At 41.6% G+C, this 26,449-nt stretch overlaps 1 protein-coding gene across 8 annotated transcripts in view; it reads left to right on the top strand.

Annotated features, from left to right (window-relative positions):
- Nucleotides 1-26,449, top strand: part of GLIS1 (GLIS family zinc finger 1) — a 287,375-nt gene that overhangs the window by 144,944 nt on the left and 115,982 nt on the right. The gene's annotated exons all lie outside the window — the stretch shown is intronic.

Below are 26,449 nucleotides of genomic sequence, written 5' to 3'. Positions count from 1 at the left end.
CAACAAAGTGCACGCGCACGTGTGTATGTGAAAAACACCATTTTCAAACTTGGGCATCTAAGTGTGAAGAGAAATAAGCAAATCTCATTTCTACATATGCAATGCGTTTATGTTTACGGGCATAAAAAATCATGGTACTCCTGTAAACCTCCAGTGATAATGGCTAGACAGGCTTGTCTGTCATTCATTAACATCTCTAGTTCATGTATCTTAAAGCAAACTGTGTAGCCTGTTGTTTTTGCTCTTGCTTCCACCCTGTGGTGTCCTACACCTACTTACCACCTCTTGTTCCTTCTTTGATTACAGGCTCTTCAGAGTAGATATTCTCTTATTTTACATATGTACGGTAAACATCATGGAAGGACCAAGCCGGGATGTGCAAAAAAAAGGGGGGGCAAGGCCCCCCTCCAATAATTGGCAGGAGACCAGCTCCTTCAGCCCTACGGCCATCGTGGAGAGAGCAAACTCCTTTTGTCCTGGGGTAGAGCAGGGGCATAGAATGTGCCTTCCCCCTCAAACTGGTGAAATATTAAATTCCTGCACATGCCCCCGGGGCTGGCCGAGGTGGGGCATCTGGATGCAGCTGTTGTACCAAAAAGAGTCTACTTACGGTGTTGTTAATTAGCCCTTTTAATCTAAACATAATAACTTGTTAATCAGTTCATGTGCAGTGGGTAGTATTATGGCCTTATTACAAATAGGGAGACTGAGGCACAAAGAAGTTTTGTAATTTGCTTAAGTGAACCTAAAGAACATGCACTGGGGCAGCATTAGAACTCAAGAGTATCTGGCCTCTGATCTGGCCACTACATCACTTTAGCTAGCCATCTACCTTCCTAAAATCGCAGCCTGTGTCTCATATCTCTGTATACAGAACTGTATACATAAGTGACTTGTACTTACACTTTCTCTATGTATTTTGTATCACTGGTTTAGAATTTCACATGCTTTTTAAAACTTTTAAGCCTCAAAAGAGCCTGATACGTTTGGCAAGCAATCAGGAGTCTTAGCTTGTTTGCAACACCTTTGTGGCATTCTGAGGCAATTTAGAATGCTAGCAGCCAATGGGAAACTTGTGCCCTCAGCAGGTCATGACTCATTGCGAACAGCACCCAATGAGGAATCCGTTTTGATCAAAATGCAGCAAGGCGTGTTGGGTACTGTAGTCTCACAGTGTAGGGGACAATCCTTCATCAGCATGGAAATTCATTATTTGTACATGCAATTACCTGATTTACATAATGGTATATGCATTGATATGCATGTAGTTTCAGGAAACTCAGTTCTACATCCTTTCCGTGTCACTGTTCCTTCATCTGTAAAATGAAGCTTAATGCTGGCCCAGTTTAAAGAAGTGCTAAGGATTATTTCATTCATGTTTGTGAAGCGTTTTCAGATTTTTTGAATGGAGGGTATTGTGTGAGCACAGAACAATCATGCACAGATGCCAGGGGTAATATTTTCAGAAATGCTAGTGGTGTTGGCCTAACTTTGCTGCCATTATAGCCAATGGTACAAAACACTGCCTAAGAGTATAACCGCATTCCCAGAGATCCCTTTTTAAAAAAAAAATTGAATCTGCAATACACATCTCTCATACAGCACTTCTTGATGTTGTCAAGGAATTGGAGGATTAAGAGCTTTGTGTGGTTAGGAGGAGGAGGACAGCAAGTCAGTGGTTTGGTGAAGATACTAAGCTTATTTGTTTGTTTAAACCACTGCAGATTGTGTGGCATTACAAATAATCTTGAATGCACTGAAAGATTAGATAGCAGGAATTCACATGAAAATTTAACTTCTATGCATATAAGCAAGTCTGAACTTTTTATATGCTCTACATGGTTGAGCTCTGAGTTTGCAGGATCCTGTGAAGCAAATGGTTTAAAAGTGAAAGTGTGTTGCTGACTCAATAAGGGTGTTTATTCAGTGATCAGAGGCAATTAAAACAACTTGAAATTCTTTGGTGCATCGAAGAGAGAGAATGTAGTACAGACAATAATTTTACCCTAAAAGCCTTGGGGACTGACCTACTTGAAGGACCACCTCTTCCTCAAGCTGTATTGCCATAGATACAGTCAGCAGAGAGGTTCTTATGCTGGATTCCCTTCTACTTCTGTGAAGGACCTCAGAAGGAGGCAAAATAGCCACTGTTTGTTGACCTTTCGTGTATACATGTGTCTATTTGATCAGCCTGATGACCAGGGAGGATTTTGGTGGAGTTGGATGTGTGTGGAATGGGGTTTATGGGAGCCTCTACAAGAAGTTGAATTTTTGTGACTGTTATGAGCTTGGCTGGTAATTGTTATCAGCTACTGTTTGGCTAGGTGCCTCTCTCTTTAGATGTACATAAATAAAAAAAAAAAACAGTTGTATCTGCCACTATATAATGTCTTCTTTGAAAGAACTGTGTTTACCTTTGGTCATGCTACCTTCAGAAAATGACAAACAAGATTGAAGAGATCAAGAGAAGGGTAATAAGGAAGGGTAGAGGTTAAGCATTTCATAAGGGAAAAGACTCTTCATGCATCTTTATTTCAGTTGACCTGGTAAGATTATTCAGAGGTTGCGGGGAGCATAGTTAAAACATTAGCCACTCCATTCATTTGCTATCTATTCATCAGCTGGTCTGCAATGTTTATGCAAATGACTCACCAAGGCATGTAGGCATTACTATTGACTCTTAATAAGAGAACGAGGAAACACTTATGAAAATAAACCCAGTGCATTTAGAATCAATAAAAGGAAATATCATGCTAATACAGTGTGTACTCAACCTATGAAGATTACGGTCATACAACCTAGTCAAATCAGATATTGTGTCTAGGTTTGTAAAGTGCTGCGTAACTTCATGACCACTAATAACGTTTGTAGCTATGCAAGTTAAGAAAACAAAAGTAATCAAGTACAGTTGGGTAAGAGGTAAGCTGTTCACCTGTTCGGTTCAAGGATGGAATTTTTACCACATTGTGCCATTGACAGGGTATATGTGAGGTGGGGAGAAGACCGTTTCCTCCAAAGCAGCAGATCTTAGTTAGAAAACTAAATACGTCAGGATGCTGAAAAAGAGTAATCACTAACTGGGTCTAGTGTGAGGATTGTAATGAAGAGGGATTTCCATTATAGTAGCTGTTCTCCCTAGTTACTGTGCCATTTGTCACTCCTATGCACAGGTGAAAGTAAGCGGGTGCGCCCTGGTGCACAGCTCTGGCGAGAGCTGGCTGAGCTGTGGCAAAAGCCAGCAGGGAGCTATTTAAAGAGCTGGCAGGGATGCGGGTTGCAATAGGACAGTCCCTGTAAGACATTTTAAGTTACTTTCTCTGCTGCTCCCATATGATATGCACAAATGAACTAGTCACACCAGAACTCTCCTCCAACATTGACCAGAATCGTTCAAGCTCATTTTCTGATGATATAGGGTATATTATGCCCAGAGTCAAATCCTTAAAATTTATGAGCTGCAGCCTGCCACCTCTGGCTGCCAGAGACCAAAATTCTAGGCGCTGCTCCCAATCCTCCTTGGAAAATTTCTCCTAGACTCTCATTACTTCCCTTTTCCCTGCTTGCATGCAAAAATAACATCTCCTATCAGTTCTTCAGTGTTATCCACTTGTCACAAAGAACTCAGGGTACAGGGATGCTTTCTCATTGTAAGACGCTAGGAATTATTTGCAGCTCTGCTATAGCCAGACTCTGGGTGATTTTCCAAACACATTCATTTGAAGCCCACTCTTAGCACAGGTCCACAGACCCCCGAAGGGGAGTTTCCTTGTGAAGATACCCTGAAACTAGTTGCCAAATCCCAGGTCACTCCAGTTGCATCACAATATGTTTCTTTGCAACACAAATCAATGGATTGTGTCAAATAGTTGCATCTGCGGATGCAAAAGTTGAAAGTCCTTCCCAGTTCCAAGAAGCCAGTTTGTAATAACTTTTAAGATTTTAGTGTAACTCACTATTTTCCATGTTGCAAAAGTGTGACAAGATACTTTCTCACTGTGCATCCCTTCTGGGATTTCATTGCCCATCATTTTCACTACATGAATGCGCCCAGTGGTAAAGAACAAGTGATACACACTAAAGTAATCAGTTTTATTCCCCATCTAGTCATGAACATTACAAAGCAGTTAATATAATTGTGAGTTATCTGTTTTCTGTAGGCAAGACTTAATGTTACAACAGTTTCTAAAAGAAATTCCAGCATTTGAATCCCAAAAGTATAATTTAGCTGAGTCTCCACACTTAAGTAAGGCAAATTTTCTGGAGAAGGTCCAGTCAAGAAAACTGTCCATAGCGGGCTTAACTGCAGTTGTTGAGCAGAGAACAATAACCTTTAATTTGGAAACAATGTAAGAGTTCTTGTATTATCAAAAATAAGTCCACATCCTTTAGTCTTGCATCAGAATATTATTAATGTTATTATACAGAAGTTAGTTGGCTTTAAAATTCTAGGCTCTAAAATAAAGCATTATGGAATGTATCCCTGAGGTCAGATGCTTTGCCTTACTTGATTGCAAAGTGTGTGCTCAGTGAGGATTATTAAAAATGGCATGAAATTCTTCTGAACTTTCAGTGATTTAATCTTTTAAAAAAATTAGCTTGGATCACCTGAGGGTTTGGCCAAATTAAAAAGGATTAACATTAAATATTGTTTTAAAAATTTGATCAACAATATACTCATTAACATCTCTTATTATACCAGTCCATTTTAAAGCTGTATAATATGAAATGTCATTTAATAATTTTTCTAATTTGCATTTGCAGTCGGTAAAAGGTCTTGTAATGTAGTCTTAAGGGCGAAGGAGGAATTTATTGCACATTAAAAACTTTATACAGTAATTTACACAATTGGATCTAAACTCTAAAAAGAAATATTATTAGTTCAGGAAAAGGTAGCAATAGTTGGCCTTTTGATAATCTTATGAAAAATAAAAAGCAGTGGTTCTTCAGAGCATGATCTTTATGTATATACACAGCTCATTGTGGGCCAATTCTGATACTCTTATACTGTGTAGTACTTTATTTGACAAATAGTTTTGCCCATTTCAAGGGGGCTACTTGTCAAGTATTCACAAAGGTACTTAAATGCCTAACTACTTCTTTGAATTCAACCCCTATTCAGCATGAGTAAATGTGTCAGAATCTGACCCTCTTGGACTTCTGCCAAAACACATCAGCTAAAATTACCAAAAGCATTTACCAGTTTTGGATAGCTCTTTGGAGGGGGAGGATGCAGATTGAGTAGTGCAGCTGGATGCTAAGCACCAATGAAATTCAGGTTCTGGATATCTCAAAGTAGGCATGCAATAACTGAGTCACTGAAAATCAGTGTACACATCTGGAAATTTTGGTATTACATTTTCTGTACCTGAGAGTCCCTTGATGTAAAATTGAATGAATATTAATAATAATCATGGCACAGGAATGTGGTGAGGTTTAAGGAATGCCAATTATTTTATTACTATCATGCATTGCATGAATGGGCATAATAATAATATATCTTCTTTCATCTAAGGATCTACTCTACAAACAGTAATTCATCATCACAATGTTGATAATTGTGCCCACTTCATAGCTTTATCAAGTAATTCACAGATTCTGAGCTAAATTCTGCTCCCATTTATACAATGTGAACCCAGAGTTTACTCTGAATTTACGCCCATTTGGATGAGATCAGAATATGGCCTGGAGAGCTTCAGCTACAGCATGCTTAGTCACACCGAGCCTTTGACAAAAATGGAAAGAGAAAGAACTAATTTCTCTTTTAATTGTTTTCTCTTCCACCTATTTCTTAAGGCTGCTTTGGGACTGATCCTGTAAATCCTTATTCACACAAGAAGCCCTACATCATTTATGTAGCATTACACATACAGGTGAGGTTTGTGAGATCAAGCTTTTGTTTAGCTGCGTGGTAGCTTTTGAAGTCAATACCTAAGTTACTGACTGATGTGATGTGGTATAATGTCTTTAGGACATCTGTGTTTTCTGAGAAGCAAGGTAACTTAACATAGTGTAGTGGGCAGTTTTTTGCTGAGATACACAGCCTCACGTACATTTACATCCCAGACATCTGTCATTGCCTGCCTTTTCTATTCACATCTCTGTGCTAGTCACTGAACCAAAGAACAATGTGAGTTTTATTTCTGAGGCTGGACTTGCTGTCTACGGCTGTGTGCCCTCTGGCTCTCATATTTTTATTATTGTACATAGATAACATATGTGTGAAGAGATCCTACAGTCAGGTACAGCATAACTACTATGTTAAATAATTGATCCTGATCTTTCTTTTGAAACTGCATCCAAAGCATTCAAAAGTGGGAAATGGAAAAAACATGTTCTCTTAATCCTGTTCAGTAAAGTTTGCACAACTGCTTTTTGTTTCATTGTCCCAATAATAAATCTTTCATTTCTGCCAACTGAGAATGCCTACCAAATCTGCAAATGATTACTTCCCTGAATTGTGTTGGTATTCTTGCAATACATTTTTCTTACATGGGTAATGATAAAATAGGAATCCATCAAAAATAGTTTATTACCTGACTTGAGAGCCTTTTACAGAGCACTTCTGATGCAGGGAGATTCTTCCAAGTATTTCAGAACTGATGCTTACAACTTTACTTATGAGGTCAGGCAAGAAAACACATTCCCAGGGAATGTCAAAATCAAAGTTAGTCAGTCAGTCTGACTGGTAGAACATCAGTCTTGGGTATCAATTTAATCAGCAGTCCCTGGAGCGGGAGTGAGAGCATGTTGCTTCAACATGTATTTGTAAAGGGTATTTTGTTTCTGTTAGATTATAAAGCCGATGAATGTCAGACTGGTGGGAAACTTGTAAAACTAATCTGCTATGTCCATATTGATATTATTTGTGTGTGTGTGTGTGTGTGACAGAGAGAGAGAGAGAGAGAATATATATATATATGCACATACACACTATATATACAATATCTATCTACACCTGTGAAAAAAATATAGTATCTGTAGGTACAAAAGAGGGAGAAATTTTATATGGCCTAACCGATGGCTTGGGAGACAGGAGCCTGAGATCCAGTCCCGGTCCTTACATTGAGATGTGTGGTTTTGAGCAATTCATTTCACTTCTGCCTCAGTTTCCTCCTCTCTAGAATGGAGAACACAGTATTTACATACCTTATTAAGGTGTTGAGAGCACTGATTAATTAGTGTTTGGTACTAGTAATCATTATTTTTCTCATAAAGCTCTATTCTGTTGTATTAAGATTGCATTTTTCTTGCATTATGAAAGATGGGTGGATTGTCCAAATAATGCCAAAGGCACACAGTCACATACCAACGTCTAGAGGTGATTCCCTAAATGAGGCTCCTGAATGCAAATACGAAACATGTTGCACTTCGATCGTACCTTGCAATTGAGGAAGATGAATGGATTTTTATACCCACTGGACAAGATCAGGAAGCTGTGATTCAGAGAGATTAAATGACTTTGCATAAGATCACACAGTAAACCAGTGACAGAATAATGAATAGAACCCAAATCCCTGGATTTCTTTAACAATTAAAGATGCTTCTTTCATAGAAAACAAGGGCCTTCTCTTTGAATGACACAAGTTCTAATGCCTGTATTCATAGGTGCTATCAATGAGTCGGCAACACCTACAGGAAACAGACAGCAAACGTGTCTCAGTATTCTATAGCCTCAGAGTACTACTTTTGATGTTTGAAAAGTTGCATGCTTGCCTCTATCCAATCAGTTCTTTCACCAGCCAGGACACGGGGCCTTTCCAATAAAGCAGGATGTCAGAAAATGTATAAAACCTTTTACAGAGAGTGCCACAGAGTATCTATGATTGCAAGTGATTGGTGGGATTCATAGATTTAAAGATTAGACCTCTCTATAGATACTGACAGCATTTCAGGGCTTCATGCTTCAGGACAAGAGCCAAACACATGTCAAGAAACTTCCCCTAAGGGTAAGCTATGCTGTACCTATTGACCAGGGTATTTTGCATCTTCACTGATGCTGCTGATAATGGCCACTTTCTGTAAATGGGGCACTGGAATGATGGGAACTAAACAGACTACTAATCTGATCTGCTATGGGAATTCCAAATTGCTAGTACTTGCATTGTAACATGATCGATCTTTATGAAAAACAGCTATTCTGTTGCCTCTCTTAAAACATGCATATTTAGATTAATAATCCTTTTTAACATTGTAAAAAGCCCATCGAATGATCGCATAGCAGCCTTCAAGCTCTCATGCTGTAAACTACTTGGAATTACCGGAGGTCTGTTTCTTCATGGCAAATATCCATCTCTCAGACTAGTGTCTTTGGCACGCCTCTAAAGGACGGGAAATTTAAAAATGGTTGGGGGAATGGAGAGAGAGACTTTTAAGGAATGATTAAATGAATTAAGTATGTCTGAGTATACTCAAACAAGGGCTATAGGGAAAAACAAGAAAAGGGAGGAATTGTTTAGGAAGGTGCAGGGGGTATAAATAAGAGTAATAGGAAGAAGCTGAGCAATGGGAAAATTTTAAGTTGACCTTCAGTAAATATTTCCTCACTGTTTCTACTGGAGTGTGGAATAACTTCCTAGTGGAATTCATAGAAGCCTCTTCATGTGAATCACTTAAAACTGGACTGGACAAAGCATTGAGAAATATTGCAAACCATCTTGGACTTTAAGTGTGCTGCACTGCTGAGTAGGTGTCTTCCTTTGCTGTTCTGTGACCATCAATGACTGAATAATGAGGCACATCATAATGAATGAACAATCTACAGTGAAAAAAACAAAGCCACAGTCAGAAGTCTCAGAGCTCAAGTCCACAGACTCAGGCTCATGGAGCTTGTACTACAGCTCTACAGGTAGTAGCAGCATAGATATTCCTACTCAAACTTCAAAAGCTGGCAAGCAAGGGGGGCCGTAGAGCCTGAGCTCCAGCCAGAACAGAACTTTGCTGTTTTTCGGCGGCACATGTGGCAGTGTTACCTGCACAAATTTCTCTATGCCTTCCACACTGTAGGGACACACACCTTTACCCAGTTCCTAGGGCTCAAGGTGCAACCCTGTTAATTTACACACCCACCCTTACCCAATACCTAGGGCTCAGGGTGTAACAACCCGCGAGTTGGCAGGATCTTTAGCCACTTGAAAGAGCCTCACACAATAATGTCCTTATCCTCTATTTATTGACAATTCCTAAACAAGCAGAATGCACATGCTAAGCACAGTGTCATGCTCACCAATCCTGATAAAGGCAAACAGACTTCCCCTGTTGGCCAGGCAATATCAGTCTCTCTGGTCTTAGGCTGTCTCTCAGAGGTGAGTTCTTCTTTTCCAGGTCTTCCTCCTCCTCCTGGTCCTCTTCCAGCCTTTTCTTCCTTCTGTTACTCCTGATGATTTTCCTCTTCTTTTTCTTCTTGAACCCCAGTTTATATAATGAAAGCTGAGTCTTGCTTAGCTATACCTTAACCAATTATTTTAGTATAATTTTACTAACCAATCATAACAAAATTACCTAACCAATCATACCCCACCACCTTAATTGATTTACATCTAGCAAAATTAATTATACAGCAGACAGAAACAGTTACAAACCACTAATAGAGATGTAGCCGTCCATGTTAGTCTAGTCTAGCTGAAACAAAAAACAGGACTATGTAGCACTTTAAAGACTAACAAGATGGTTTATTAGATGATGAACTTTCGTGGGCCAGACCCACTTCCTCAGATCAAACTGTGGAAGAAAATTGGCATGACCATATATACCAAAGGGATACAATCAAAAAAAGTGAACACATATAAAACGGACAAATCAAATTTGAGGATTCCACAACATCCTCTATTGATAAGCAGCTTCTTGCTGGACAGAATGGTGTTACACACAAATTTCTTTACCCATCTTGAGATCTGTTTCTTTATCTGGATGACAGTGGGGGAGCTTTCAGGGCAAATTCCCTCCTCAAAGCCTGGTGTGACACTTCATAATACAATTTAGATGGAACTGTGAGTATGTGACTCTAGGCCTTACAGTAATGGCTGCTACTCTTCAGTCTGGCTACAGAAGGCAGTGGTTCAGGCCTAGCACAGGCCTTCCAACATGGCTACAGAAAACAACATGGCTTCCATATTGTTACAGTAGTGTGTGTAGAAGAAGCTGAGACTCAGGGCCACAGATTTTGTTGTTGTTTTGCAGTGTAGGCATACTCATAGCAACACAGCTTGAAAGTCAAGAACCTCCTCACATTCCTTTGATGAAGGAATTGAAGATGTTGGATGATAAGCACGATTCAGGAAGCACCTTGCATTCTGTAGGGTGGAACACACATTGTCCTGTACACTCAACGATCCCAGAGCATTTTACAGATGTTTGTTAATTTACCAGTGTTTAATAGGGCACTTTCAGAATAGAGCAAGTATGAAAAGTAGCTGATAGGGCAGGGCTACTCAACTTTGGAAGCCCCAGGGGCCTCAGTAATACTCACAGCACATGCTGAGGGTCGCAACTTAAGTGTGATTGCATATACGTGCAAATATACATGCAAATAGCTTCTTTCACATTGACAGGCATGAATACAAAGCACTTCCCACAATGCCCAAGCACTCCCGACACCACCTACTTGGGGACTAGAAATGCGAGACCCTGTACCTGTCTGTTCCAGCCAGCCCTTCTGCTTGCATCTTTCAGTGCTCATCCCGCCTGGGAGACGCTTTGCCGTCGTAGAATATGTTCCCAGTGAAGGCCATGATCAAAGTATCCCATCCACAGGCCACGTGTTGTGAGTCACGTGTGGAGCCCCACGTAAACCCAAACTGCATATATGTACCACAGGGGATACACAAGTCGCGAGCCACTTGTGGCCCATGTGTTGAGTAGCCCTGTGCGAGGGGACAGAAAAATCAGATTACTAGAGCAGCTGCTTTCTGTGTTTTCTTTTTTATTACTGGATTCATCTTATATTGGGATACGATTTTTTTCCTTTCTCAGCATCTGTTCTGTGCTTTTGACCTCTCCAGCCATTGCTACCGAGAGGAATGCAATGTAACAAATGGACAATTTTGACTCTCTCATGGAGTGAAGAAAGTAGAGAATATGGGGTGGGCTTAAAAATCTGAACTGTAATGGTCTGGTGCAAACTTCCTCAGAATTCAAAGGGCTCAAATCCCAGGGATTGAAGCACTCAGTGATTCAAAGTGAGCTGAATATTTCAAAAACTCTGGGGCATTTGGGTCTGATTTTTGTGTGTTGGGAGGGGGGGGGAGGCATATTTAGTTAGGATACTCACTTAAACTCCAATGTTTGTGATAATGAAGAGACAAGACAAGAAAATTAATGAACAAAAGTGTAAGGTAAATTGCCTCTTATTTTTTACTTTGGCATGTTTGAGAGTCTGTAGAGCTTTTTGGTGTTCATGTAACTTGCAGCATTCTAGTTCACCTTAGTAGTGGTAAAAATGACCTTAATATTTACACCAGCAATTTTGAATGAGCGGTGCCTTTTTTGCAGGTGTGGGCACTCTCGTTAGGTATCTGTATGACGGATTTCAGTGAGCAGCGTGGAGTTCTTTGAACACAGAAACTATAGGTTGAGGCCCACTTTGAACATTCTCTCTGAGAGGATGTGGGTTCCGATACAGACAAGGTATTCTTAAAGAAAAACGTCTTGTGAATTTCTGAATGGCGTACGCTTTTCTGAGAGTGTTTGTAATAGTCCTCTTTCAGATTTTCATTCCAACTGTGTATAACAATCCCAAAAAATGTATTATGGTTTGTGAACTGATTTTTAACTGCCCAATTTTCAGTGTTAACGAACTACAGGCAAATGGAGCTTCGCCAAATTACACCAGTTGGCATTTGGCCCTATTTTTGCTAGTAGTAAAAAGTACAGGATAAAGAAAATGTTTGAGAGAGGGTTTATGGGAATCTTTGACGGTTATTCTTCCAAAGCAGAAAAGAGAATAAAAGAGTTAAAATTGAATGCTGGCTATTTCTGTTATGCTTAGTAAAACTGCTGAGTTTTTCTAATTGCATGTAATGGAAGGCAGTGGTACACATGAAACTGTAGCCAGTTAATTGCATTTCTTTCCCTCAGTGGCACACTTTGTGACTTCATGTTTAACAGATGCGTACAAATTAGAGCATGTCAGTTTGGAGGGGTTTGGCCAAAAAAAAAAAAAAAAAAAAATCCATATCTTTGCATGTGAGTCTGTTAACTTGAGAAATTTTCCTCTTATTAAGGCAAATATATATCTCGGTTTATAAAGTCAAAGGGACCAAAATATTTGCAGTAATTGTAAAGGGAATCCTTAAAGATTAAGATCATATACTGCCCACTATCTGCACAGAGGTGGAATTCCAATTAGTGTAATTTATATTTGATTTCCACACATGGCTCTAAAACTCTGTGTGGCTTTTAGACTTTTGGATGTTTGTGTATCTGTAAGTACATGGCAATCATAATTTATTAGTGTGACCATTCTTGTGACCACTTTATTTTTTCATAAAAACATTGTACTGTATAACTCTAAATCTATGATTTTGTGCCCAGGAATCACTTAAAGTCCAGTGTGCACAATAGCCACATTAGACATAAGTCAATTAAACCAGTACAGTATGTTCAATTGTATGCTATTGATGGCAACGTTGCACTGCAAATGTTGTAATTATTTCAAAACTTAGTCTCTTGATGCATTCAAATACACTAATGTGTATTTAAGAAAACAATAAATATATAATACTAGTGAATTTAGTTTAAGTAAAGTTTCTAGTAAACAACTGCAGGGGGATTGTCTGATTTTCAGGAATGATTGTAACCAATTTTAATTTAAACTTGTGAAAGTTGAAGACCACAGAGAGCCCTTAATCCTGATTTTCTGTTGGTTCCCACAATTGTGTATTTATAATAGCTTTATTCCTGACCTGAATCTGGTTCTAAATTTGATAAATGTTTTGTAATGTTATAGAAGCAGACACAGCATTTATTTTTCAAATTGTTGTGGGCTTATTTGTTTTTGTTTTATTTGTTGTTTTTGAGTGGGGAGTAGTACAGTGGTTATCTCAATAAATGTATAGGAATATTTCCTAAAATAAAGGTAAATTGTGTCCTCAGGCATGGAAGAGCAGATTCAGAGGAGGAGTAAAGCAGCTGGAATCCCCAAGGAGGAATTTTAGATAATACAGGCAGGCTGGGACAAAGTGTAGCCATATCCATGTTCTCCAGATTGGAGTTATGTTTGGCCCTACCCCCTCACTCTCTTTTGGGCATGTTTCAGGAAGCAGGCTTTATGCCTTCGCTATAAAGGAAGACAGCAGCACTGTAGAAACTGTAGGAGGCTTGTGACCCAGCTGTAATCCTACCTCTGTGTGTTTACTTGGATATTCCTGGTCTTGCTACCTTCTTGGTTGGCACCTTTGGTCTGAGTGGCAAAGCTGTCCCTAAAGGTGGTGATGGTGATTTTGGCATTGGGATTTCTGTGGTGTTCTGGATTTATTTCTTAGTAGTAATTTTGAATCTAAAGGATGGCTGTATTGTGCAGATATGTCTAGATTGGGGTGGGGAACATTTTTTTCTTTCTGGGGGCAACTGACCCAGAGAAAAAAATCTGTTGCAGTCCGCACACAGCCCCATTGTGGGGGAGGTGCTCAGGGCTTTTCCTAGGTTCTGGAGTGGGGCCAGTGGGGTTCAGGATGCGGGAGGGAATTCTAGACTGATGCTGAGGGGTTTGCAGTACAGGAGTTGGCTGGGGGTTGGAGAGCAGGCTCTGGGAAGGGATTGGGGTGCAGGGAATGGGTTCCAACCTGGGACAGGGTGTTCAGTTCTGGGAGGGAATTTTGTGGCAGGAGCAGGCTTAGAACTGGGAAAGGGGACTGGAGTACAGGAAGGGACTGCTGGCTGGGAAAAAGGGTTCATTATGGGGGTCCAGGCTTTGGGAGGCGATGGAGGGAGGGAAAGGTGCAGGCACTGGCCGGGCACCACTTAGTTCACATGACTCCCTCCCAATAGTAGGCTAAAGCAGGCTCCACCCACTCTGGTCTGCACTGCTCCCAGAGCTGCCACGATGTGGCCAGGCAGCTCTGCCCATGCCCGCAGGCACTACTCCCACAGCTGCCATTGGCTGTGATTCCCAGACAATAGGAGCTGCAGGGGCAAGCGAATTTGGACTCTCGGCTTTCCTGATTGTCTCTCCCTGTGCCCAAGGGCTGTCTGGGGATAGCCGACTTACCTGGCACCTTAGCTTTTCCCTTGCTCTGGGATGACCTGGTACTTGCAGTTCCAGCCCTGCGGCGTGTTGAGGCTCATGGCTTCCAGCCTGTGGCATGGAGACTTGCCACAAGTCAGATCACATTAATCAGGGGCCTCGATCGAGCCTGCAGGCCAGAGGTTCCTCGCCCTGGTTTAGATTTTCACTGATATCACTATTCGTCTCTGCTTTGTTGCTAATGCCAATGAGAAACAGATCATTTTGTGAGAAAATATTTTTTTTTTTAGTTCAAAAATCCCATCAAAATTTTAGAAAAATAAATAAAAGGTGCATGCAGACATAACAAAAATAAAAACAGTTACATTGTATCCTTGTAAGAATCCATTGTTTGGTCTTTGCAAGTATTCAACAATAGCGGTGAGTCCTTGAGTCACGTCATCCACCATTTGAAAGTGTCTTCTGGCTGTTTAAGCCTCCTTTTCACATAATTCCAAATGGTAGAATAATTAATCACAGTAATTTGGGTGGTGGGTTGTTTGTATTTTGTTGTGTTTTTTTGGGGGGAGGGTTTGTTTTTTGTTTGTGGGTGTTTTTTTTGAAGAGGGCCTAATCCAAAACCTACCAAACTCAAGGGAAACATTCTTATTGATTTCAGCAGGCTCTGGAGAAGAGCCATCTATTTTCAAGATTGTAATTATTTAGTTTAAAGAAAAACATGTTTGCAAACCATTGCTTACAAATGTTGGAAAATCTTTCCGATCCTGTAGAATCAGTTTAAGAAACATTCTCAGCCCATCTAGGAAACTGGGAGAGAGGGCATGCTGTGCTGGCCATACTGGAGTGAGGGACCTGGTTGAGTTTACAGCTCGGCCTACTTATGCAACAAAATCTGTGACCCTTAGGCACAGGTGGGCAAATTCAGCCCGCAGGCCAGATCCTGTCCACAAGGTTAGTCCCTGGTGGGCCCCCATTTCTATTTTTACCTGTGCCTCTGCAGGAATGGGGCGATCACAGCTCATGAGAGCTGCTCTAACCGTTTGTGGCCAACAGGGGCTGTGGGAAGTGGTGTCCCAGTCTGTACTGCTTTCCGCTGCTCCCATTGGCCGTGAATGGCGATTCACGGCCAGCGAGAGGTACCATCACCTAATACCTGTGGAGGTGGAGGTGAATATAGCAGCGGTGGCCTACCACAGACTAACCCTGGCAGGCCGCCATTTTTTGTTGCCTTAGGCCTGAGTATATATGGACCACATCAGTCGACCCATTATGCTCATTCCTGTGTCCTGATGAAGTCTGATACTTTGCTGTCCTTGCATGTAAATGTGAATTCATAAGACTGGAAGGGACCTCAAAAGGTCACCTGGGCTAGTCCCCTACACTTACAGCAGGTCTAAGTTATAATCTACTCTGCATTTGAGAGAGTTTGTCTGTGTCTCTGTTTGTTCAAGAGCTCATCCTAAAAGATAAGACCTAGGACCACCAAATTTGGCAGACAGCTTCATCTTATAACTCAAAGCAAGGTAACGGTTTGGTTCTACCAGGATAATGGAATGTGCCTGGAATGGGATTGCTTCTCATAAAACCATACAGAAAAAAGACAGAATCACTAGCCAGGTAAAAGGGGCTGACTGGGGTTGTGCTCCCCACATCCAGGACTGCCCTAGCCCCAACCCTCCCACTCCCCAGGTGCTTTCTAGGAAGGATGTGGTGGGGCTGAAGCACCCCCCCCCCTCCCAATTTCACATGGGGACATTGCTGGCTGTTCCCCTTTGTCAGGGAGTGAGGGGTAAGTGCATAGATTGCTGCATTCCTCACTCTGCCTGGGGAACACAAGGACCAGCTCCAGCCGGGGGACATGCACCCCTCCCTGGCTGTGCCTCAGGCGCTGCAGTGTCCATGGAGAGGTTTTTCTTACCTGGCCCCGAGCTGCTGTGGTGAGAGAGGGCAGGGTTAGTCCTCTCTCCCTGGGCAGCCTGTGTATTGAGTCCCTCATCCCCAGCTTCACCCCAGAGCAACAAGTTAAATGAAGCGTGTACATTTTCATTTATATTTTCTAAAAAACAAAATTTAACTGAGTTAAGAAGCCGAGCAACACCAGGTAAATCTATTATAATTACATACAATTGTTGTTCAAATAGTTTGTATCTATAGGTAGACATATACAGAGATGGATAACAAAAGGTTTTTGTAATATAATGCCATAAATGTGTGTGGATGATTTACATATATATGTAACTTTCCTATAGTGTACATAGCCAATATAAATAAATTCTTTGTCACGTTAGTGGTTTTTATCTATATATTTGCCTTACAAACTAGCAGGTAATAATTTAATACAAAAGGTCCTTCCAAAAATGCAATTAACGTCTTTTGTTATACTTTCTCTGGGTTTAATAATCTCCTCTTCCAGATTTATATTGGTTTTTGGAAAGTAATGCTTATTAGAGTGTTTTTCCAAACTGGCCACAATAATCCAGTGAAATCTGCCAACTGAATCATTGCTATGCTTGTGACGTTGCCAGGATTGCCTGACAGTTATTATGGGGGTCAGAGGGGGAGGCGGGTGAAGGCTTCATAATATGTTACTGTTATTGATACCTCGGCTACGGTTCTTATACTTGGATTGAAATATTTACGGAGTTATATGTGAAAGATTGGCTGCCTAGTGATAGAGGAGATTTCCTTAGGCAATTATATTTTGTTCTGAACATGTTTTAAATCCTTTCTCCAGCACAAGGAAATGCATGATAATGTTCCACGCACAAACTCCTCACCATTGCCACCCCTTGCCGTAACAGGGCAGAACTTTTGGCAAATGTCTGAGAGTGTTTTTAAAGTTTCTCCTGGACTTGAAAGTTCACTTACACACTTTGATTCAGCAGCGGTAAAACATACATGATTTTCATAAACATTAGAGGGCAATCCACGTGCTGAGTGGTTGCGGAATGGCGCTCTCTCGATGGCTGTCTACACTGCCCACCGTTTGGACTACAGGGGCACCATCGGTAGTGGCCATCAAAGTGTTGTGTTATAACTCTCCAGTGTGGATGCCGCAGACATGGATTAAAGGGTTCCTAATTCAGTCCTCTTCAAACAGGACTCCACTGATACAAAGTAGGAAACTTTTTTCATTCGCGCCTGCAGCGTCCACATGAGGGAGTTACAGCACTGTACTTTGTGCACTGTTTTCCCACCTCTGTAGTCCAAACGTCGGGGCAATGTAGACATAACCTCGGGGGCACATTTTCAGCAGGTCTCCCTTGATAAATAAATAAGGCCAGGTATTTGTGGAAGTTAGATGCAGTGCTTGCTTTGTGTCAGGGCTGATTCCTAGCATCGCTGTGCTTGGCAGTTCATAGCCCTGGGATTTCGGGGCTTGCCGCATCAGTTCTGAAAGCTTAAAAAAAACATTTTTGCTTGACCCCCGTCACCTTACTCATTGCAAATTAAGCACCGGTTAGGGTGCCTTACTACATTTAACAATTTGGCTTCAGGACTGCTTAGGTGTGCCGTGGGGAGAGACATAATGGCAGCCTTTCCAGCAAGGTAGCACCTGGAAGGCGCAAGATAGTGCTGCTCTGGTTTTCTTTCAATTATTCTTTCTGCATTATGCTGGGGAGCGTACTGTAGAAATCAAACCAAAATAAACCTGAGAAAGAGATTGATTCCTTTTCTAATGCTTTTTATTGTTGCATACCAGCTTTGGACAAGCGTTTGCCTTGGTAGAGGAGAATACAGCATTTTTTTTTTCAGGCTCAGTCTGCTGATTTATGCTGCTGTCATTATAAAAGCCATAATGATCCACAATAACTAGTAACAGGCACTGTAAGGAAAAGCTTTGTAATACAATGCCTCTGCCCCTTTTCACTAAGGGCTTTGTTGGTGGTCCAATCCTAATTCTTAAATGCGTTAGATGATTCTCTGAGAGGAGGGTACTAACTCTTTTATTATAAGAAGATAAGCTGATATCAGGTGATCTTCTGCCTTATCAATTATGTGTGTGGTGTTTGTTATCAAAAGGAAATGGATTAGAAACAGTAGCTGTTATTTTTCAAACAAAGGAGACCCTGGACTTTGAAGGGATAGTCCTTACTGCACATTTCTTGTCACAAATACTGACAGAGCACTATAGAGTTAGGGATAATATTTAAGATAGGAGAGAGTATATGCAGTAATATATGCCTGTGCAAATAGGTAGTGCCAGAGCACATCAGAGGTGTACGTTAAACCTATCAACTGTTTTTTGTAAATATATGCTGATGCCAGCAATGTTATTCCATGTCTCAAAAAAAGAGATTGCTAATGCCATCCTTCTGCACTTCTATCATACAAAAATCATGGTGTTATTCTAATGCAATTATATTGGCAACAACTTGGAAATTGAACTTCTGGTCAGTTAAACAACAAGGTGTTCTGTGCCACAGTGAAGATTAACAGATTTATTTGGGCATAAGCTTTTGTGGGTAAAACTACTTTGTCATATGCATCTGATGAAGTGGTTTTTACCGCGAAAGCTTATGCCCAAATAAATCCATTAATCTTTAAGGTGGCACAGGACTCCTCATTGTTTTTACAGATACAGACTAACATGGCTACCCCTCTGACCTGTGATCAACGTCATTCGAGATCTCATATTTTGGATATTCCTTCGCTATGAAATCGCAGTGTTGTCATTAAAAAGTCAGCATTTGCCAACAGCTACCACTATGGGTAGGTGAGGTTTGACAGTTTTTCTTTTACTTAAATATAGAAAATAACTGTGGTAACTATGTGGTAGCTGTTGGCAAATATTGCTTTTCCAATGCTGCCCTGAGTGGATGCTCTTTTATCAGCATTAACAAGAAACTGATTTTTTTAAATTTTAGGATAATCAGTTCACCTCCAGAGTAACTGTAGCCTTAAAAACTTCTAGGGATGGAGATTCCTCCACCTCTCTAGGTAACCCATTCTTAGGTGCTTCACCACCCTCTTAGTGAAATGGTTTTTCCTAATATCCATCTTAGACCTTTCCCACTGTAACTTGAGACCATTGCTCTTTGTTCTGCCATCCGTCACTACGGAGAACAGCCTCTGTCCATCCTCTTCAGAATCTCCCTTCAGGAAGTTGAAGGCTGCTATCAAATCCCCCCTCACTCTTCTCTTCTGCAGACTAAATAAGCCCAAAATTCTAAGCCTCTCTTCGTAGGTCATGTGCTCCAGCCCCCTAATCATTTTGATTTCTCTCTGCTGGATCCTCTCCAATGCGTCCACATCCTTTCTATAGTGGGGGGCCCAGAACTGAATGCAATATTCCAGATGTGGCCTCACCGGTGCCAAATAAAGGGGAATAATAACTTCTCTAGATCTGCTGGCAATGCTCCTCCTAATGCACCCTAATATGCCATTAGCCTTCTTGGCTACAAGGGCACACTGTTGACTCTCAGGGTATGTCTACACTACCACCCTAGTTCGAACTAGGGTGGTAATGTAGGCAACCGGAGTTGCAAATGAAGCCCGGGATTTGAATTTCCTGGGCTTCATTTGCATAAAGCCGGGCGCCGCCATTTTTAAATGTCCGCTAGTGCGGACTCCGTGCCACGCGGCTACACGCGGCAGGGACTAGGTAGTTCGGACTAGGCTTCCTAGTCCAAACTACCATTACTCCTCGTGGAACGAGGTGTACCGGTAGTTCAGAATAGAGAGCCTAATCCGAACTACCTATTCCATGCCGCGTGTAGCTGCGGGCACGGAGTCCGAACTACCGGGGCTTTAAAAATGGCGGCACCCGGCAAGATGCAAATGAAGCCCGGGATATTTAAATCCCGGGCTTCATTTGCAACTTCGGATGCCTACATTAACCCCCCTAGTTCGAACTAGGGTGGTAGTGTAGTCATACCCATGGTTATTTTACTAGTCCAGTAAAATAGGCACTTCCACATTCCTCCTTTGAAATGTACAAGAGACCCAGCTGGGGCTCTTGTACATTTCAGAGGAGGAATACGGAACTCTGTGTGGAGCTGGGGCCAGCGGGAAGTCCCACAGATTCCAGGCTTTGTGTGGCGTGCCAGCTTTGAAATGTACAAGAGTCCCCAGTGGGGGCTCTTGTGCATTTCAAAGCAGAAGCACAAAACGGAGCCCAGGGTCAGTGGGGGACTCCCCCGCTGACCCTGGGCTCCATGCATGGCAGTGCTGCACAACCAATCCTTGGCTCAGCTGTGCATAGCTGTCCCTTTCAAATGCCGAGGCGGCATTTCAAGGGGGCAACACCACCCAGCTGATCCAGGTCTCAGCTGTGCAGTGCTGCCCCTTTGAAGTATCCCCTCTTCCTCCGCCCCTTTGCTGCCTCTGTCTGATGGACGCATCAAGCGGGGGGGGGGGGGCGCCAGGGGAAGGGAGGGGGAGGGGAGAAATCGACTAGTGACATCGACTAGTCCTAAACATCCCTTGGATGCATTAAATCTGGAGCCATGGATTTTGTGTATGTCTAACTTTTCTAAATAGTTTTTAATCTGTTCTTGCTCCACGGAGGGCTGCCCGCTTCCTTCCCATACTGTGCTCCTTTATAGCGCAGTAGTCTGAGACCTGACCTTGCTTGTGAAGACAGGCAAAAAATGCATTGAGTATTTCAGCATGTCCCACATCATCTGTCACTAGGTTACCTCCCTCATCTTCACACACCATGTTTATTTAACTAATTTGCTGCCTAGATCTGCATCCTTTATGAATTCCATCAGTTCCAGTCTCATGTATAACTTCCATTAATGGTAACTACAGTCAAATGTATACTGAGAGGAAAATGCATTTCAGTTCATTTAAACACACTTAAATAGCACAAATGTAAATCTTAAAACCAATTCTTTAAAAATTATCACTACAGTGCACTGTACCTGATTTAGAAAAGTGACTTCTAGTCTTTAACCAGAAGTATTGTCTGGTTTTTTTTAAGGGCTACAAGTTTGCCTGTCTTAAATGGAATTTTTGCATGCAAACTTCACGAGAGCAGAAAATGGGTTGCACTTGCTAGACTTCCAGATGTACAAATGATATTTGCAAGAATAAATCTGAGTTCTTTGATGCACAGAAATTTAGAAAATGTCCATTCAAACATAAGAAGGGAGGCCAAATTGAAGCTCCTTTGAAATGTTGTCCCCCTCCTGCCCCGAGCCAAATTCTGTTCTTATTTCCAGTGATATAAGCCTGTGGAAGTCGCTGCAATTATATTGCTGCTATTGAGAGCAGAAGGTAGCCCATTATGTCAATTCTATATTCTGTATTTGATTACATGGAGCAAAAGAGACATACTGCATTAAGTTGTTTTAGCGAATAATATTTAACAATTTAAAAGGGTTCTTTTTAGGCTGGGTTTATAGAAAGTTGTTTACATTAGAGCGACATCCAATTAAAATGTGTCATATAGCCCACATCATAGTTCAGCGCAGATTTTCTGTTTTAACTGACATATGGCCTTATTTATTAAACTAAAAATCATCATGTTTTGATGATATGTTCACATAATTTATATGGAAAGCCACAAGGGAATGCTTTTACTGTACAAGCTATTATTTTCTGTGATTCATTAAATCCCTTTTAACCCAGGGGCACAGGCAACTCCCCACCCCACTTCCCCACCCACTCTCTGAACTGGACAATAGGCACTAATGTCAAATATGGGAGGAGATGGAGAATTGAAAGGAACATCCTGTACTATGCCATAAATCCAGGCAATATTTTGAAGTGTGGAGCTATTTTGATTCATTTAAATAAACAACCAGAACATAAGAGTGGCCATACTGGGTCACACCAAAGGTCCATCTAGCCCAGTGTCTTGTCTTCCAACAATGGCCAATATTAGGTGCTCCCAGAGGAAAGGAATAGAACAGGGAATCATCAAGCGATCACATCCCTGTCACCCATTCCTGACCTCTGACAAACAGAGGCTGGGGATATCATTTCTACCCGTCCTGGCTAGTAGCCATTGATGAGCCTATCCTGGCTAGTAGCCATTGATGAGCCTATCTAGTTCTTTTTGACCCCTGTTAAAGCCCTGGCCTTCACAGCATTCTCTGTCAAGGAGTTCCACAGGTTGACTGTGTTGCATGAAGAAGTACTTCCTTTTGTTTGTTTTAAACCTTTTATCTATTAATTTCATTTGGGTGACCCCTATTTCTTATGGGAACAAGTAAATAACTTTTCCTTATTCACCTTCTTGACACCTGTCACGATTTTATAGACCTCTATCATATCCCCCTTAGCTTCCTTTTTTCTAAGCTGAAAAGTTTCAGTCTTTTTAATCTCTCCTATAGCAGCCGTTCCAAATCCCTTATTTTTGTTGACCGTTTCTGAACTTTTCCAGTGCCTTGACATCTTTTTGGAGATGAGGTGACCACGTCTATACACATTATTTCAATATATGGGCATACCATATATTTATACAAAGGCAATAAAATATTCTCTGTCTTATTCTCCATCCCTTTTTTAATGATTCCTATCATTCTGTTTGCTTTTTTGACTGCAGCTGCACATTGAGTGGAATTAAATAAATTCCAGAACAGGTAATGAAGGCAACCTGCATATTTACCAGGATGAAATCTCGACCTCATTGCTGTCAGTGGGAGTTTTGCCATTGATTTTGACTAAACAAGGATTTCAACCTGGAGGTCCAATCTTGTTCCGGCTTAAGATCATGGGTGCAGGACCTGCCCACAAATGTGCATACGATTGCAAGGACATGTGCTATGTCATTTCCAATTAACACAGAAATGCAACACTTTTGTACCTCAGAGATATTTGCTGCAGGAAATACCTTCCAAAATGGGGAGCTTCCTCATTTCTTTCTGTTGTTCGCATTCTGAGCATATGTGAGAGTTGGTCTTTATTTTAGAGGGCTTGCTCCTGCTATTATAACTAGTTTTTTTTTCTGCTAAGGATACTTCAAGCTAATGATACCCTTTCATGGCTGCTGCATCAGGTCTTACCACCTTGTAAGTACCAGCTTTTAGGGTTTGTGTTTGAACCCAGAGCCTTTGTGAATAATAACATTGTTGGCAGGTTCTCAACTTAAACAGTAGAAGCAGCTAAGAAGCAGAATTTCCTGCAAGCTGGGAAATTTGTGTTTAAAATTGCAATATGTTGTTTCTTGCATCAAAACCTTTGCAGAGTTTGACACTACTACACATTACAGTTCATTCCTCTGACCCCCAGTTCTCCACTCTGGTGCTCTTTGCTCATGGGGGAATTCTGTGTCACTGTGCAGTGCAGAATTTTGCAGAAATTAATGTTGTGCACACAGAATTTCCTTCTCCCTCCCCGCAGTGCTGCTACAGGACACCGCAGTCAGCGGCTCCCAGCTTGCACATAGAAGACAATACTGAGGGAGGAAGAGGGAATTAGATGGGCAACCAAGGCTAGTGTGTAGGCCGCATGAGTGGTCCTCCTCCGTCTCAGCGAGCTGCAGTGGTAGGCATCCTGTGGCCTGCTGGGGTTCCACCTGCAGCCTGTGCATCCCCTCTCTCACCCCTTCGCCCATGCCTCTCATGCACTGGGGGCTCTGAAGCCCCCCATGTCCTACTCCTCCCCCTCCCTCACAGCACTTTTGGAGCACCATGTATCCATTGATTCTTACTCCCTCGCTGCTCTTCTCCCTCCCTCTCAGAGCTTGAGTGCTGCAATTCAGCTGTTCCTGGCTGTTCACGCTCTGGGAGGGAGGGAGAGAAGCCGGGGGGGGGGGGGCGTGAAATCAGTGGATTCGTGGCTCTGAAAGTTCTGAAGGGAGGGAGGGGAGAAGAGGGAGGAGTAAGAAGTGCAGGGCCCCACTGCACAAGAGGTACATGGGGAAGGGGGCAGGCGAGGGATGTGCAGGCTGCAGGTGGAACCCCAGTGAGCCTCAGGTTGACCACCACTGAATTAAGAGGTTTTCCTGGCAGCTGCAGTCCCCAGCATGCCCTGAGGGAAGGAGAGCCTGGGGAGGGTAGTGTGCAGGAGACTCCATACAAGCCTGGGACCATCAGGATGTTTCTCCCTCTAGATCCCTGTGCTCTGGGGAAGGAGGGGAACAGGTGGTGGGACCAGGGGACAGAGAAACAGGAACTGGGTTGTCATGGAGTTTTCTTTGACACTACAACCAGGGGAATTTGTGTGTGTGTGTCTGTATTGTTACAGACATACTTGCTGATGGGTATTGTGAAATAAATGACTGAAATATTTTAAACTGGCATGATTATTTTGACACATACAATTTTCAGAATTATTGTGCACGGAATTTAAATTTTTTTTGACAGAATTTTTGTTTGGTGCAGAATGCCCCCAGGAGTGGAGGCTCTTTCAAGATGATGCTTAGGATAGTGCAACTCCTTTCCCATAGGTTTATCTTGTGCTTGCATGGGATGCAACACCAAATGCAATGTTCTGTGATGCGAATGTAATGCATTTGAGAAAACTTCCATCTGTTTTACGATATTCCATGTTCATAGCTTTCTACATTAACTTTACAAAATATATGCACTCATATTAAAGATCACTGTTCCAGATTCACAGTGTAACATTTGTGCTTTCTGTAAGTTATCCAAAGCCTCCAGTGCCAAATAAATTATTTTCAAATCTCAGATGCCTTGCATTTATTAATATGTAAGAATGAACTGCCTCTTCACCAGAGACCTTTTTATGTAAATAGCTTGTAGGCACATAGGTCCCGACTCAGCAAGCCACTTAAACACATGCTTAAATCGCATTGAAGTCAATGGGATTGAAGCACATGGTCAAAGTTCAGTATGAGTTTAAATGCTTTCCGAAATAGGGTTGCACTTAAGCACATGCTTAAATGCTTTCCTGAACTGGGGCCCAAGAGAGTTGTTTTGTCTTATAATTAACTGTCCACCCTCTGAGCTTTTTGGTTCAGGTGCTGCAATGCAGTGTAACATGCTAATTGAAAGAAGTGATTAATCAGGTAAAAAAACATGTCCCAGAACTTCCCAGTGACCATTTGAGTTGATTATACTCTTCAGTAGCTAATTCAGGAAGGCGAAATTCACCCCATTGCAGAGGGTCCATATAAATCCCTGTCCCCAACATAAACTTGTCAAGAGGGGATTAAATGGTATGTAGAGTCTTGTATGAGATTCTCGGGGTGCATTTCACCCATGCCTGCCTGGGTTCAGTCTGGGCTAAAGAGCCCACGCTTGTCTGCATGTGGCCTTCACAGCCACTAAGCTCTGTATTTCAACTGGACATTTTCTTCTGTGATTCCTTCATTCACTTCTCATTCCCGAAGCAGCTTTTAAAGGGACCATGCACACTGGAGCTCTGGCCTTAACCCACATCTGATTCCGTAGGAAAATTTCAAACCTAAGCCCTTAACATATGTTCAAAATACTTCACAACACATTATTGCCATTTAAAAAAAAATCAAACTTGGACTGCAGTGGCCACGACTGGATAAACACACAAACTTTTCAAATATAGAGTAACCCTAATGGGTGAATATATCAGATTGTATTTCTATTTGGACTTTTCTGGAGATGTATTTCAGGAATACCTAACCATTCCAACATGAAGCAATGGCAGCAGGCAGAGAGTCTGTTGTTATCTCTCTGTTATGTACCTGCCAGTGATACCCTAGTGATAACAACATAGTATTTTACATGCAGATTTTTGGAGTAATAGTAAGGCAGTGATGATGTGCTAGTTCAGTGGTGGTATTCCCACATATTTCTAGTAAAAATCTAAACACAAAGTTAACACATTTGTGTTTCTACCACTGTTCTAACAAGACTTGGGTCAGTTTCTGATTGTCCTAATGAGCATAAACTGATGAGTTGTACATAATTATGGGGGGAAGGGGTAAAATTTAAAATATACCATAAAAATTGGGACAATAGTGTACAGATGGGATTTAAGTAAATATTTTATTTTACTGCCAGTGAAATTATACTGCTATACTTGCATGACAGCTTCAGAGGGCTGGCAAATGAGTGGCAGTGTTGAACCATGCAGATAAGTTTACACCACATGCCTGCTGCTTAAAGTAGTGAGTATGGGCATGTAGCTAGACAAGAAAACGCTTGTTATTTACAGCCTGAAATTTGAATCTGGACATACAACCTGCACAATTGACATCAATAGGAGATGTTCCATTAACTTAAGTGAGCGCTAAATAGGGACCTTAGTGTGGGCACACTGCCGACATCTATATTTCTAATATGCATGGATATTGTGTTAAAAATAAATGAGGCAGGTATTAGTTTTGTCCTATATAATTGCCATGTTGAATATGGCCAGTAATCCATTCAGCAC

Source organism: Pelodiscus sinensis, chromosome 9 (assembly GCF_052426305.1).
Source record: "Pelodiscus sinensis isolate ZL-2025 chromosome 9, ASM5242630v1, whole genome shotgun sequence".
Taxonomy (NCBI): domain Eukaryota; kingdom Metazoa; phylum Chordata; order Testudines; family Trionychidae; genus Pelodiscus; species Pelodiscus sinensis.
This window is presented reverse-complemented; position numbering and strand designations above follow the sequence as displayed.